Source organism: Sorex araneus, chromosome X (assembly GCF_027595985.1).
Source record: "Sorex araneus isolate mSorAra2 chromosome X, mSorAra2.pri, whole genome shotgun sequence".
Lineage (NCBI taxonomy): Eukaryota > Metazoa > Chordata > Mammalia > Eulipotyphla > Soricidae > Sorex > Sorex araneus.
In genome coordinates this window covers 19974369-19986458 of record NC_073313.1, presented here as the reverse complement: position 1 = coordinate 19986458, position 12090 = coordinate 19974369, and the positions used below count along the sequence as shown (strand labels likewise).

The window sequence follows — 12090 nt, the reverse complement described above, 5'->3', positions numbered from 1 at the left end:
TATCAAGGCAACAGAATAGAGAAGGGGAGTGAAAATGACACATGCATTCCCAGACACCAATAACTTCTACTTGTATTTCCCTGGCAAGAACTAGTCCTGCTAACTTAGATGCAAGGAATGCTGGGAAGTGTAGTTTCTCACTGGTTTTCTGCTCGCCAGAAATGATATTTCAGGGAAAGCATAAATACTTCGGCAGATCGCTAATTGTCTCTAGCATGCCATGAATGACTTCGAACAGAGCTGCCCAAGGGAAATATTATGTAATGACCATGTGGATTGGGGGATGGGGTGGGATGGCCTATTAAGCTTGCCAAAAGGCACATTGCTGCATATGGTAGTTAGTTCAATTGTCCATGAAAATTGCACATTTCATATTTGAATGATATTGTGTTGGTAATTTGTTTTTTTTTGTTTGGGGGCCACACCCCATGGTGCTCATACCTTACTCCTGGCTCTGAACTCAGGAATCATTCTTGGCAGTTTCAGGGGACCATATGTGGTACCAAGAATTGAACCCAGGTGAGTGGCATGCAAGGCAAATGCCCTACCAGCTGCAATATGGCTCCAGCCCCATAATATTTTATGATACTAAAGGAAAGATCATAAGAATACAGGGGAAAGCTGCTTGCTTGGAATGCAGCTGAACACACATTAGCACTGCATATTAATTTCAGTTTTTAAGTAGGGGGCTGGGGAGAGACATGGTTCACTGTTTCAACTCTACCATTAGAAAACTACCATAGAGTCCATTATACTTCCTTTCCTACAGTCTGAGGGAGAGTGAGCGTTGGTATAAAAAATGAAGGAACTGTGTGTGTGGCCGGGTTGGTAACGAATAAAGATGGGGTTAAACATGGCGGACGTGTCAGGCAAATGAAACTTTTGAGATCTTCAGTTTTTTGTTTGTCGGGGAGCACACCTTGCTCCGTACTCAGGGGTGCTCCTGGCAATCCTTGGTGGATCTTGAGTCACAGGGGCTTGAACCGGGGTCTCCTGCGTGCAAAGCATGACCTCCAGATGTTGAACTTTCCCTTAAGTTATTTCTTTTAAATTGTTGTGGGAGTCACATTGGATATACCTCAGGGTTACCAGACCACACTCTGGGCTGCTGGGGGAGCCACGCAGTGCTTGGGGTCAGACTCACACATGCAAGGCACGAACTCTACCACCAAGCGCTATCCGCAGATGCATTGTTTCATGCTTTTAGAGTTTTTTCCTTTTGTTTTCGATCCACACCAATGCTCAGGGGATCTGAGCTCTGCGCTCGGGGGCTGGTCCCAGCAGTGCTCCGGGGACCATGCAATGGCAGGGATTAAACCTGGGACTCTGACATGCAAGATATGTGCTTAGCCTGTAGCACTATATTGCTGACCTCCAGGCACCCCCAGGGATGCCCAGGGGTTACTCCTGGCTCTGCACTCGGGAATGACTCCTGGTGGTGCTCAGGGATGACGGAGATCGAACCGGTTTGGCCATGTGTAAGGCAAGTGCCTTATCTGCTGTACTATTGCTCTGGCCCCTCTTGACACTTGGTTTTAAAGCCACAAATCTGGACCAGAGAGATAGTACAGTGGGTTGGTCACTTGCTTTGCCTGTGGTTGGCCCAGATTCAGGTACTGACACCGAATATGGTCCCCTAAGCCCTACCAGGAATGATCCCTGAGCACAGAGCCAGAAAGAATCCCTGAGCACAACCAGCTATTGACCCCCATTTTAATAAAAATCAAATAAAGCCACAAATATATTTTTTATTGAATCACCGTGAGCTATAGTTACAAAGCTTTCATGTTTGAGTTTCAGTCATACAATGCTCAAACACCCATCCCTTCATCAGTGTACATTCTCCATCACCAATGTTCACAGTATCCCTCCCCCTCCATTCCTACCCCTCTCCCTGCCTCTACAACACTTTCTCTCTCTCTCTCTCTCTTTCTCTCTCCCCCACTTTGGGGCATTGTGATTTGCAATAAGATACTGATAGGTAAGATATTAATAGATTATTGTGTATATCCCTTTACCTATTTTTAACACTCAGTTCTTGTCCAGTGTGATCATTTCCAACCATTGACCAGTCTAATTTCTCTCTTACTCTCTATTTATGGAAAGCCACAAATATTTTATGACTTTCAGAACCAGGGTAAAGCTTCTCACATATGAAATATCATATGTGATATCATTTGCCTATAACTTGATGGGCATGGAAAGTATCACGCTGAGTGAAATGAGTCAGAAGAGAAGGACAGATATCGAATGGTTGCATTCATTTGTGGTATACAAAAAACATACCGTAGAAGGCTAATATCCATGGCCAGGAAAAACAAGGACTAGGAGGACTGGTCAATGGTTAGAATCAATCACTAGTGTGTAGGGCAAAGGGTAGGTAAGATAGAGAAGGGACCAGTATGACAATACTAGTTGGAAATGATCACACGGGACAAGAACTGAGTGTTAAAAGTAGGTGAAGGGATATACACAATAATCTATCAGTACCTTACCTATCAATATCTTATTGCAAACCACAATGCCCCGAAAGTGGGGAGGAGAGAGGGAGGGAGAGAGGGAGAGAGAGAGAGAGATACAGAGACAGAGAGAGAGAGAGTCTGCCATAGAGGCAGGCTGGGGGCCGGGGGTGATGGGAGGGAACCTGGGGACACTGGTGCTGGGAAATGTACACTGGTGGAGGGATGGGTGTTAGAACACTGGATGACTGAAACCTAATCATGAACAGCTTTGTAAGGGTCTATGTCACAGGGATTCAATAAAAAAATAAAAAGGCAAATGTAGAACTTTTTAAAAAGAAAGAAAGAAAAACAGAGTTCAAGGCAGTGACTAGAATGAGCAGAAAGGGCTCAGCATCATACGTCTCTCTAAAAACATTTTCTGTGAAAAGAAAGGCAAAGCAACGACATGTTCACCCCTCATCCCCACCGCCCCAAAAAGGCTGGTTTCATGGGTTTAAGGAAAAGAGGAGGGAAGAGGAACAACTAAAACTCATCCATCAGGGCCAGGGAGCAGTGTCGCAGCTAGAGGAGCGCACAATTCAGTGAGCACTGTAACCTGATATGGGACTCCCAGCAATGACATCAAGGACCACACACAGTCCTGTGTGTGTGTGTGTGTGTGTGTGTGCGCGCGCGTTGTGTGCATTATTCAATACACAGGCCATGCAGGTTTAATCCTAGGCGCTGAGCACCACTGGGAGCCACCCTTAAGCCCCACTGGGCGAGGGCCAAAGACAAAATTAATGAAATGAAAGTAAACAAGAGGCCCCGTATGTCAGGTGCACTTTCAGCAGCCTCAGCCGACCGCTCACCTGGTCCTGAGGGCCTCGGGCACTGAGGGCGAACGTCACTGCTGAGGGCACAGGACAAACTAGCCTCAGAAGCCGGGGGGCAGCGGCATCTAGGCCATCGGTGATCTCAAGGGATGAGAAGCTCTCTGCCCTACTTCTTCCTAATCATCTTCATCTTACATTTCTGCATGAAGAGGGCCAGCCAGCAGGCGTCACGCAGGTGGCTCAGTGGGCACACATGTGAAGGCTAAGCCTCATATCCCCCCCCCCCTTTCCTCCCCTTCGTCCCTTTCCATCCTTCTTTCCATTTTGCTTTTTATTTCTACTTTGCTGATTAGCCATTTTACTGGTTTATCTGGGGGATTCAGGGCCCTAGCGGGTGGTGCTCAGGGCTCCACTTCTTCTGTGGTTGGGGGAGGGGTTGCTCCTGGCAGAGCTCGAGAGACCATATCCAGGGGCAGGGATCGAAGTGGGGTCAGCCACATGCAAGGCAACGGCCGTAACCTGCTGTTTTATCTCTGTGGCCCTGGAGTCTTAAAACTCCCTTGAATTTTATCATACCCCAGAGAAGTGATTTTTTTTAACACAGCTGTGTCCGATAGCCCAGAAAAGTGTGCTTGAAAGCCCTTCTGGGTATCCCCAGACAGTAAAGTGTTGCTCTGCAGAGATAGAGACAACCGCTATCCATCACGGTATTAGTCACAATACTCCAGATCTGGAAATGAGCCAAGCTGGATGGGCTATGAAACTGTGATATCTATCGCTGCACAACGGAATATAACTGAGCCATGACAAAAGATGAAATCTTGCTCGAGGTCGTGCTAAGTGAAGTGAGTGGGAAAGGAAAAGACACACACTGGGTGCCATCACTCGTAGGTGGGGGGGTAAAGAAACACAGAAAGGGAATCCCCGACGGAAACAGGCTGTGTGACAGGCCAAAAGAAGTGAGAGCAGAGGCTGCAAAGGAGAAGGAAACTGGGGCCATCGCTGGCAGGTTAGCTGCAGGGTTAGCCTTTATCAGTTCAGTAGCAGGTGAGTACAAAACAATAACAAGGCAATTGTTCTAATCCACACTACACAGGCAAACTAGGTTTTTTGTTTTTTGCTTTTTGGGTCACATCCGGTGATGCACAGGGGTTACTCCTGGCTCATGCACTCAGGAATTACTCCTGGCGGTGCTCGGGGGACCATATGGGATGCTGGGAATTGAACCCGGGTTGGCCACGTGCAAGGCAAATGCCCTATCCACTGTGCTATCGCTCCAGTCCCGCAAAACTAGTTTTTAACTTTTTTGAAGGTTCACACTAGGCAGGGGTCAGGGAATTATTCAATGCTGGAGATCACAACAGTGTGTGTTCCCCACCCCCCAAAAAGAAAAGTCAATAAATTGAATGTCCTGAAAGCAATGGAGGGAGAGGAAGATGGAGGGTTGAGGGAGAGAAACAGAGAGCCAGAGGATAAATATCTCAATAACAGGAGTTAAGTGAAAACAGAAGCAGAAATAATACTTTAGGAAACTATATCAGTAAGTTGAAAGCAAATTTGAGGTCTACTAGAATATTGAAAAAGGACAGAGATGCAAAAGATAAAACGGGAAATATCACAGATGATTGCACTTTTATTTTATTTTATTTTATTTATTTATTTTGCTTTTTGGGTCACATCCGGTGATGCACAGGGGTCACTCCTGGCTCTGCACTCAGGAATTACCCCTGGCAGTGCTCAGGGGACCATATGGGATGCTGGGAATCGAACCCGGGTCGGCTGCAAGCAAGGCAAACTCCCTACCCGCTGTGCTATCACCCCAGCTCCAGATGATTGCACTTTTAAAAAGAGAAGTCAGAGCAAATGGAGCAGAAACCATTGTGAAAGGTAGGGAGAAAGGGCCCAGAGGAACAGCTGAATGGCAGAATGCCTGCCTGGTAAGCATCTGGTTGTGAGTTCAATTCCCTGAGTCCCCAAATGTGCCATGCAAGATCCTGGCAGATCTGTTGTTTGAGCCTGGCAGTCCTGCTGTGTGATCCATGGTGCCAAAAGCAATTTCCAACTGCATGATGTGAAAAGATGTGTAAATTTAGCTAGAAGTGCAACTCCTGGCAAGCTCCTGTTGAGCACTGCAGCAACACATGACAGGCACTGCAATGTGCAGTGTGAGCCTTGGCAAGCATGTGTGCACACACCACAAGTAGAGGAGTGCACAATTCAGTGAGCACTGTAACCTGATGTGCGACTGCCTCAGTGACATCAACCACAGCCCTGGGGCTGGAGTGATAGCACAGCGGGTAGGGCGTTTGCCTTGCACTCGGCCAACCCAGGTTTGATTCCCAGCATCCCATATGGTCCCCCGAGCACCGCCAGGGGTGATTTCTGAGTGCAGAGCCAGGAGTAACCCCTGTGCATCGTCGGGTGTGACCCAAAAAGCAAAAAAAAAAAAAAAAAAAAAAAAGAACCACAGCCCTACGTGTGTGTGTGTGTGTGTTTGTGTGTGTGTGTGTGTGTGTGCCGTGTGATCCTGGCTTATCTACAATAAGAAGGGAACGGGGGGGGGGGGGCGTTGAAAGGCGAAGCCAGCTATATGAAGATTAAAAAGAATTCCACCCAGATAGAAGGAACAAAATGTGCAATAGAATAGAAGCAAAATTGTCATGATTGTCTTAAACTGCAACAATTTCACTGTGGCAAGTGCCCTTGATTAGGACGAGTGAGGTTAGAGAGCGAGGTAGCAGATAATGGAAGGTCCTACATACTGTGCTCAGGATTTTTCTGTGCCACACAGAAGCCAAATTATGTATGAAGAGGAAAATGATACTCGATACTTAAAGAGAGTGGCATGCTTTTGTCACAGCAATTACAGGAAATGAGAGAGATTTCATCCAGAGATTCTTAAGAACACCAAGACCTCCACTGTGGGGCTGTCCACAAATTCCCAGCGGCATCTTAAGAGTTGTGTGACTTTTCCCTTCCGTGCAGTGCTTGGAAGCACAGATGCAGGCACAGGAGACCTGGTACTTTACAGAGGCGCTTAGGGAGCCCCCCCCAATTCCAGTATTTCTCTTTTTCCGACTGTCGGGACCTTATTGTGAAGGGGATGGAGAGTGCTCTGATTCACAGTCCCTTTGTTATGCAAGTTCCTTGTTCTCTGTGGAAGCTTTTCGGATTTGTCATTGCATTTTGTGATACTATGCCTCAGTGGGAGTCTTTTTTTTCAGTCATTAACCAGGACGCTTGGGTCTTTCCATCTGGAGACAATAGTCCATTAGTTAATTTTGTTGTTGCTTTGGAGCCACACCTGGCTTTCTCGGGGCTTAGTCCTGGCTCTGTAGTCAGGGTCGTTCCTAGCAGAGCTCAGGTGGTGGCCGGGATCATGGCCCTGGGCCAGCTGCATTCAAGGAGAACGCCCTGCCTGCAGCATTTTCTCTCGTGCTCCAGGCAGTCCGTATATGGGCAGTTTCTCCTATTATTGAGACTTCAGTCTTGATCTTTATTTTTTATGGACTCTGTAAGTTCGATACTGGATCTTTGGGAATGATCTACTGTATTTCCTACTTTTTCTTTTCTATTATCCACCTCCTTCTCCTTCTCTTTAATTATACCTGCTGGGAGATTTCCTAGACTTCAACTCTTTTTTTTTTTTAAATTCTGTCAATTTTTTTTTCCCTTTTGGGTCACACCTGGCGATGCACAGGGGTCACTCCGGGCTCATGCACTCAGGAATCACTCCTGGCGGTGCTCAGGGGACCATATGGGATGCTGAGAATCGAACCCGGGTCGGCTGCGTGCAAGGCAAACGTCCTACACGCTGTGCCATCGCTCCAGCCCCTTTTGTGTGTTTTTAAAATTTCTAAGATATTTTACTAGAGATTACACCTAATTGGTGCTTAGTGGTCAAGCATTGCCGGGGACCCAACTGGGGGGTCTCACATACTCTAGGCAACTGCTCAAGCACTTCAGTGCTCTCTCTCTCTCTCTCCCTTCCCCGATCTCTGAAGTACAGCTAGATTGAGATTACGGGGGAGACAAGGATGCAAGGATAAGGGTTGAGTGCAAACAGGGGCCGGAGGTGCATGCATCCAAGCCAGGGTCCAGCTTGGACATCCGGGGTTAGCGGGGAGCAGCATCCTTCAGCATCTGTGAACTTCCTATCTTGGAGATTTCGAAGCTTCAAATGACGAGTGTCCCTATGTTTTGGGCTGTGCATCTGGGAATGAACGGCTAAAATATAAAATAGGATGCAGGTCAAGTCAGCCGTTTTTTTAAGGAAGCATCTCCATCATCCATCGGGAGAGAGGCCCAGCAAAGACAGGCAGCTAGACGCGGGCAGGGACGAGGGGCGAGCGAGTGGCACCACCGAATAGCCTGGAGCCCCTGGGGAACATAAATGTTGCAAAGGAACCCAAAGGATAACCACGTGTCGAGGGCTCGAAGGCAAGCCCCGGCCCTCCCCCAACTTGGGCCCCGCGGGTTGATGGTAGGGGGGCAAGAGCAGCGGAGTCCACACCACCGAGCCAGTATTTTGAACCGGAGCGTGGCGAGAGGTCGGTCCCGTTAACTTCTCCGGGAAGTGCCGAGAGGCGGTGTTGGTTTGCTGAGGGAGGCTGGACCCGAGAGCGCGGGGCAGGGTTAGAGATGCCACGGGCAGGTGGCGGTGGCTCCGAGGGGGGCTTGGACCACCAGGACCGGGGCTGAGAGGCCGCAGGAACCCCCGAGGCGTCGCCGCCTCCGCCGCCGGTGCCCCGCCCCCCTCGTGCGCGCGAGGCCGTCCCGCCAGAAGCCGTGCGGGCTCCGCATCGCGGGGCCAGCCCCCCCCGCCCCCCCCCCCCGCTTTGCCTTTCCCCCCCTCCCCCTCGCCCTCCGCCGCCCCCCCGGGCGCCGCCTCGGCCGGCGAGCTCGGGGCGCCGCGTGTGAGCCGGCCCGGTGGGCGGGAGCCGGCGGGCGGCGCACGCGCCCTGGCCCCGGCGCCCGCGGTGGGACCCGACTGCAGAGGGCGCGCGGGGCGGGGCGCGGCGAGGCGCGGGCCGGGGGCGGGGCGGCGGGGGCGGGGGCGGGGCGTGGCGGCTCCGGAAGGAAGTGGTTCCGGGTCCCTCGGCTCGGGCGCACAGAGCCCTGAGCGGCTGCCCTGGCAGGCGGCCGCCGACGACCGGGCGAAGCCTGAGGCGGCGCGGCGGAGGCGGCGTCGTGCGTGCCGGGTGAGCGGCCCAGGGGGCGGGCGGAGAGCGCGGGCCGGGCCGGCGGGGAGGGCGTGCCCGGCGCCCGGGGGGCCCCGCGGGTGGCGTTCGGGCGGGCGAGTGCGGCGGGTTTCCCGCGGGGCTGGCCGCGGCCGCCGGCTGAGGCGACCTGGCGGGGCGCTGCCTCGAGCGCGCCGCAACCTGGGCACCTGCTGGCGCGGCCCCGACGCCCCGCTGCCTTTACGTCGTCGGGTAACTGCGGCGGTGGCGCTCCGGAGAGTCGGGCCGGGGGGCGGCGGGCGGGGGGCGGTGTCTGGAGACCGAACCGTTCTCCCGAAAACCGTGTGGCGGGCGGGACCCGAGCCCGAGAGTCCCCCCCCCCCCCCGCCTCTCCCGCGCTCCCCCCCCGCTTTGTCCTCCTGCAGAGCCCCTGCCGCGCCGCGGCTACTTCCCTCAGCGAACGAACATCCCGAACGCGTCGCGCCGCGTCGCGCAACCGACTCCTCAGCCCGCACCGCAAAGTAAAACTTGGTGTTTTCCGAGCGGTGTGTGGAACGTCGCGCATCTTGGCGTTCAGCGGCGGCGACTTGGCGGTCCGGCCCGGGCTTGTGTCTGTCGGTCCGTCGGGAGAGGAAGAAATTCGAGCGAAACTTAGACACCCACCCCCCGCCGCCACCCCCCCCCCCGCCCTCCGCCCCCTCCCCCGCCCCATTTTTTTTTTCTTGGCCAAATATTTTTTTCCTGCGTAGGTGCTTTTCGAGCCTCCTCTTAGCTGATTGCTTTTCTTCCTTGGAACGAAGTCAAGAGCACAGGTAGAAATCAAAAAGATCTGTTGGGCGTCTGGCCAGACCATCTTTTAAAACCTCTTTTAAATTTTTATTTGCGGGTGAGGGAGGGGGTTGGGCCACACCCGTTGGTGCTCAGGGTTTCCTCCTGACGCTTCTCCGCTTCTGGGGGGGGGAATCACATGTGGCGCAGGAGAGCGAACGAACGAACGACGACGTCCGCCTCGTGAAAGGCCCCGAATGGTCTCTCTGACCCCCTGACTGTTTTTCTGATCGCGAGACTTAAATATGAAATGGTTTTCATAATAAGTGCCTTTTCCCAATGGTATTTTAACGGTGCCACGGTTCTTTAGGTTTTTAATGGTTTCATTTCTCCTTCTCTTCCTTTCTTCCTTCCTCCCTTCTTCCCTTCCTTCCTTCCCTTTTTTTTTTTAAATTTTGGGCCACACCCGACGATACTCAGGGTTTCCTCCTGGCTCTCCTGAGGGATCACTCCTGTCAGGCTCTGGGGACCGTGTAGGATGTTAGGGGTTGAACCCGCCTTCGCCTTGTGGAAGAAAAGCAGTTTCCCTACCTGCAGTACTAGCGCTCTGGCCCTGTCATTGTTTTCTTTGAAATGGACGCTACAGTTTTCTCTGGAAGCTCCGGTTTTTCAGTGGAAATGTGTCTAAGAATAGTGGTACATAATAGAAGAGTTCTAAAACGTACAAACCCCTGCGCTGGAGCGATAGCACAGCGGTTGGGCGTTTGCCTTTCACGCAGCCTACCCGAGTTGGATTCCTCCGCCCCTCTCAGAGAGCCCGGCAAGCTACTGAGAGTATTGCGCCCTCACGGCAGAGCCTGGCAAGCTCCCCGTGGCGTATACGCCAAAAACAGTAAAAATAAGTCTCACAGTGAGAGACGTTACTGGTGCCCGCTTGAGCAAATTGATGAGCAATGGGATGACAGTGACAGTGACAAAACCCTAGTGAAAAAGAAAATAGTATTCCCAGCCATCACTGTGGATCTGGGTGTGTGCCTCTAGTTTTTTTTCTACCTAGAGCTGTGGGCTTTCTTTGAAGTGGATTTTCATTAATGATCTTATGCCTCCTGACTACACCACATGCCATTAGCTGGCTGTAGTAATTTAGTTTGTTATACCCAGTTTTCACTACTCCAAAACATTGTCAGAGAAATGCAGTCTGCATTCCTAAATGATGGGATGCACAGAAAGGGTTTTTGTTTAACGTAAGTGACTCCGTTCCCAACATTCCCTGCATGCCCCTTCTCACATCTTAGCAGAAGATGCCAGATCTTCTATCGAATGCTTTTGGGCGATTTTTGTTTTCCTCTCCTGTCCTCCTTCAGCTACCAAATTCCCCCCTTCTTTGTTGATTGCAGTTCATTTTCTGATTCCTTATTCTTCCTGGCTCAGAGGCAACCCTCAAGTTTTATTGCGGATGAAGCTTGATGTCTGGCACTCCTAACTGCAAGCACCGTGTGGCACCTGGAAGTTGCATGGCTCTGGCACCTGTTTGATTCCTACATCACTTGGTGCCTTCTTTGAATGCCTGTACCTCGCAGAGCCTGAATTTCGGTTTGTAGCATTGTGTCCGACTCTGCCTACTGCAACTCTGCTTTCACTTGGTGCACAAATGGAAATTCCCATGCCCGGGGACATTTAGATTTGGTCTGAGGTGCCACCAGAGAAGCTAGCATGAAGCCCCAAGCTTCAGTTTCTGCACCATGTTGCACCCCATGTTTAAATTCCTGCATCCTGTGGGTGCCTGGGTTCAATCTGTGGCACCAAGTGGTGACTAGTTTTCAGTGGGGGCGGGGGCATGGTTCTGCCACACCTGACTGTGCACAGGGTTTACTCTGGGCTCTGAGTTAGGTATCGCTTCTGGCGGGACTTGAGGAACCATATGGGGTGCCAGAGAGCCACCCTGTACAAGGCAGCGCTTTGCCAGCTGAACTATCTCTCCAGGTTTTTTTTTTATTATTTATTTATTTTGCTTTTTGGGTCACACTCGGCATTGCACAGGGGTTACTCCTGGCTCACGCACTCAGGAATCACTCCTGGCGGTGCTTGGGGGACCATATGGGATGCTGGGAATCGAACCCGGGTCGCCCATGTGCAAGGCAAATGCCCTACCCTCTGTGCTATCGCTCCAGCCCCTCTCTCCAGTTTTTAAAGTAAATTTTGTGCATTCTCAGTGCTATTCGGGAGCTGCAGAGATCATACCAGGGTTAAGGCGTGTGTAAAATAAGCTGCTGACCCTGGTTAAGTCCTGGCTTGGAATATGGTCCCTGAGCCCCGCTAGGAGTCATCCCTGGGCACAGAGCCAGGAGTAAGCCCTGAGTTCTGCCAGGTGCGGTCCCAACCTCCCCTCCCCCCTGTAAGCTATTCCATGATTCCCTTTGCTCCCACTTTTCTTGTGAAGCAAAATCATTTCATTCAGGATTATGGGAGAAAGTGAGGAAAAAGAAAGTGTTAAAGGTTAAAAAAAATAGGGGGGGGCAGGAAAATAAAAAAAAAAAGAGAAAGTGTTAAAGGGAAAACACATGCCTCTCCAGAGTGAGGAAAGCTGAGTAAAGGACTTAGTCACATGCTTAGCATAAGGGGTGCTGGGGACCTTCAAAATGGAATGCCCTGTTCCCACACTTTCATTTAATTTCAAGTTTCATAGTTCTTCCCCAGATTATACTCAGCATGGTCTCAGAAATTAGGTGAATGAATGAATGAATCTGCACAAATGCTGAAGGAGCACATATTTAAAAGGCACATATATGAAGCTGACAGGATGTTGGTAAAGCCAAATAATGGGAAGGGGGATGGCTCAGTGGACTGGAACACATGCATTGTACG

The 12090-nt window shown here is 51.1% G+C and overlaps 1 protein-coding gene across 6 annotated transcripts in view; it reads left to right on the top strand.

The window, feature by feature from the left end:
* Positions 1-8350: 8350 nt before the first annotated feature.
* The window catches only part of BCLAF3 (BCLAF1 and THRAP3 family member 3), a 54201-nt gene continuing 50461 nt past the window's right edge, over positions 8351-12090 (top strand). For 5 of the 6 annotated variants that reach the window (XR_008627351.1, XM_055122236.1, XM_055122235.1 and 2 more), the window contains exon 1: positions 8351-8478. The gene's annotated coding sequence lies outside the window, so the exon portion shown is untranslated. Of the gene's footprint in view, positions 8479-10679; positions 10819-12090 lie in introns of those variants that run through there. The other variant, XM_055122234.1, reaches the window with a different exon arrangement.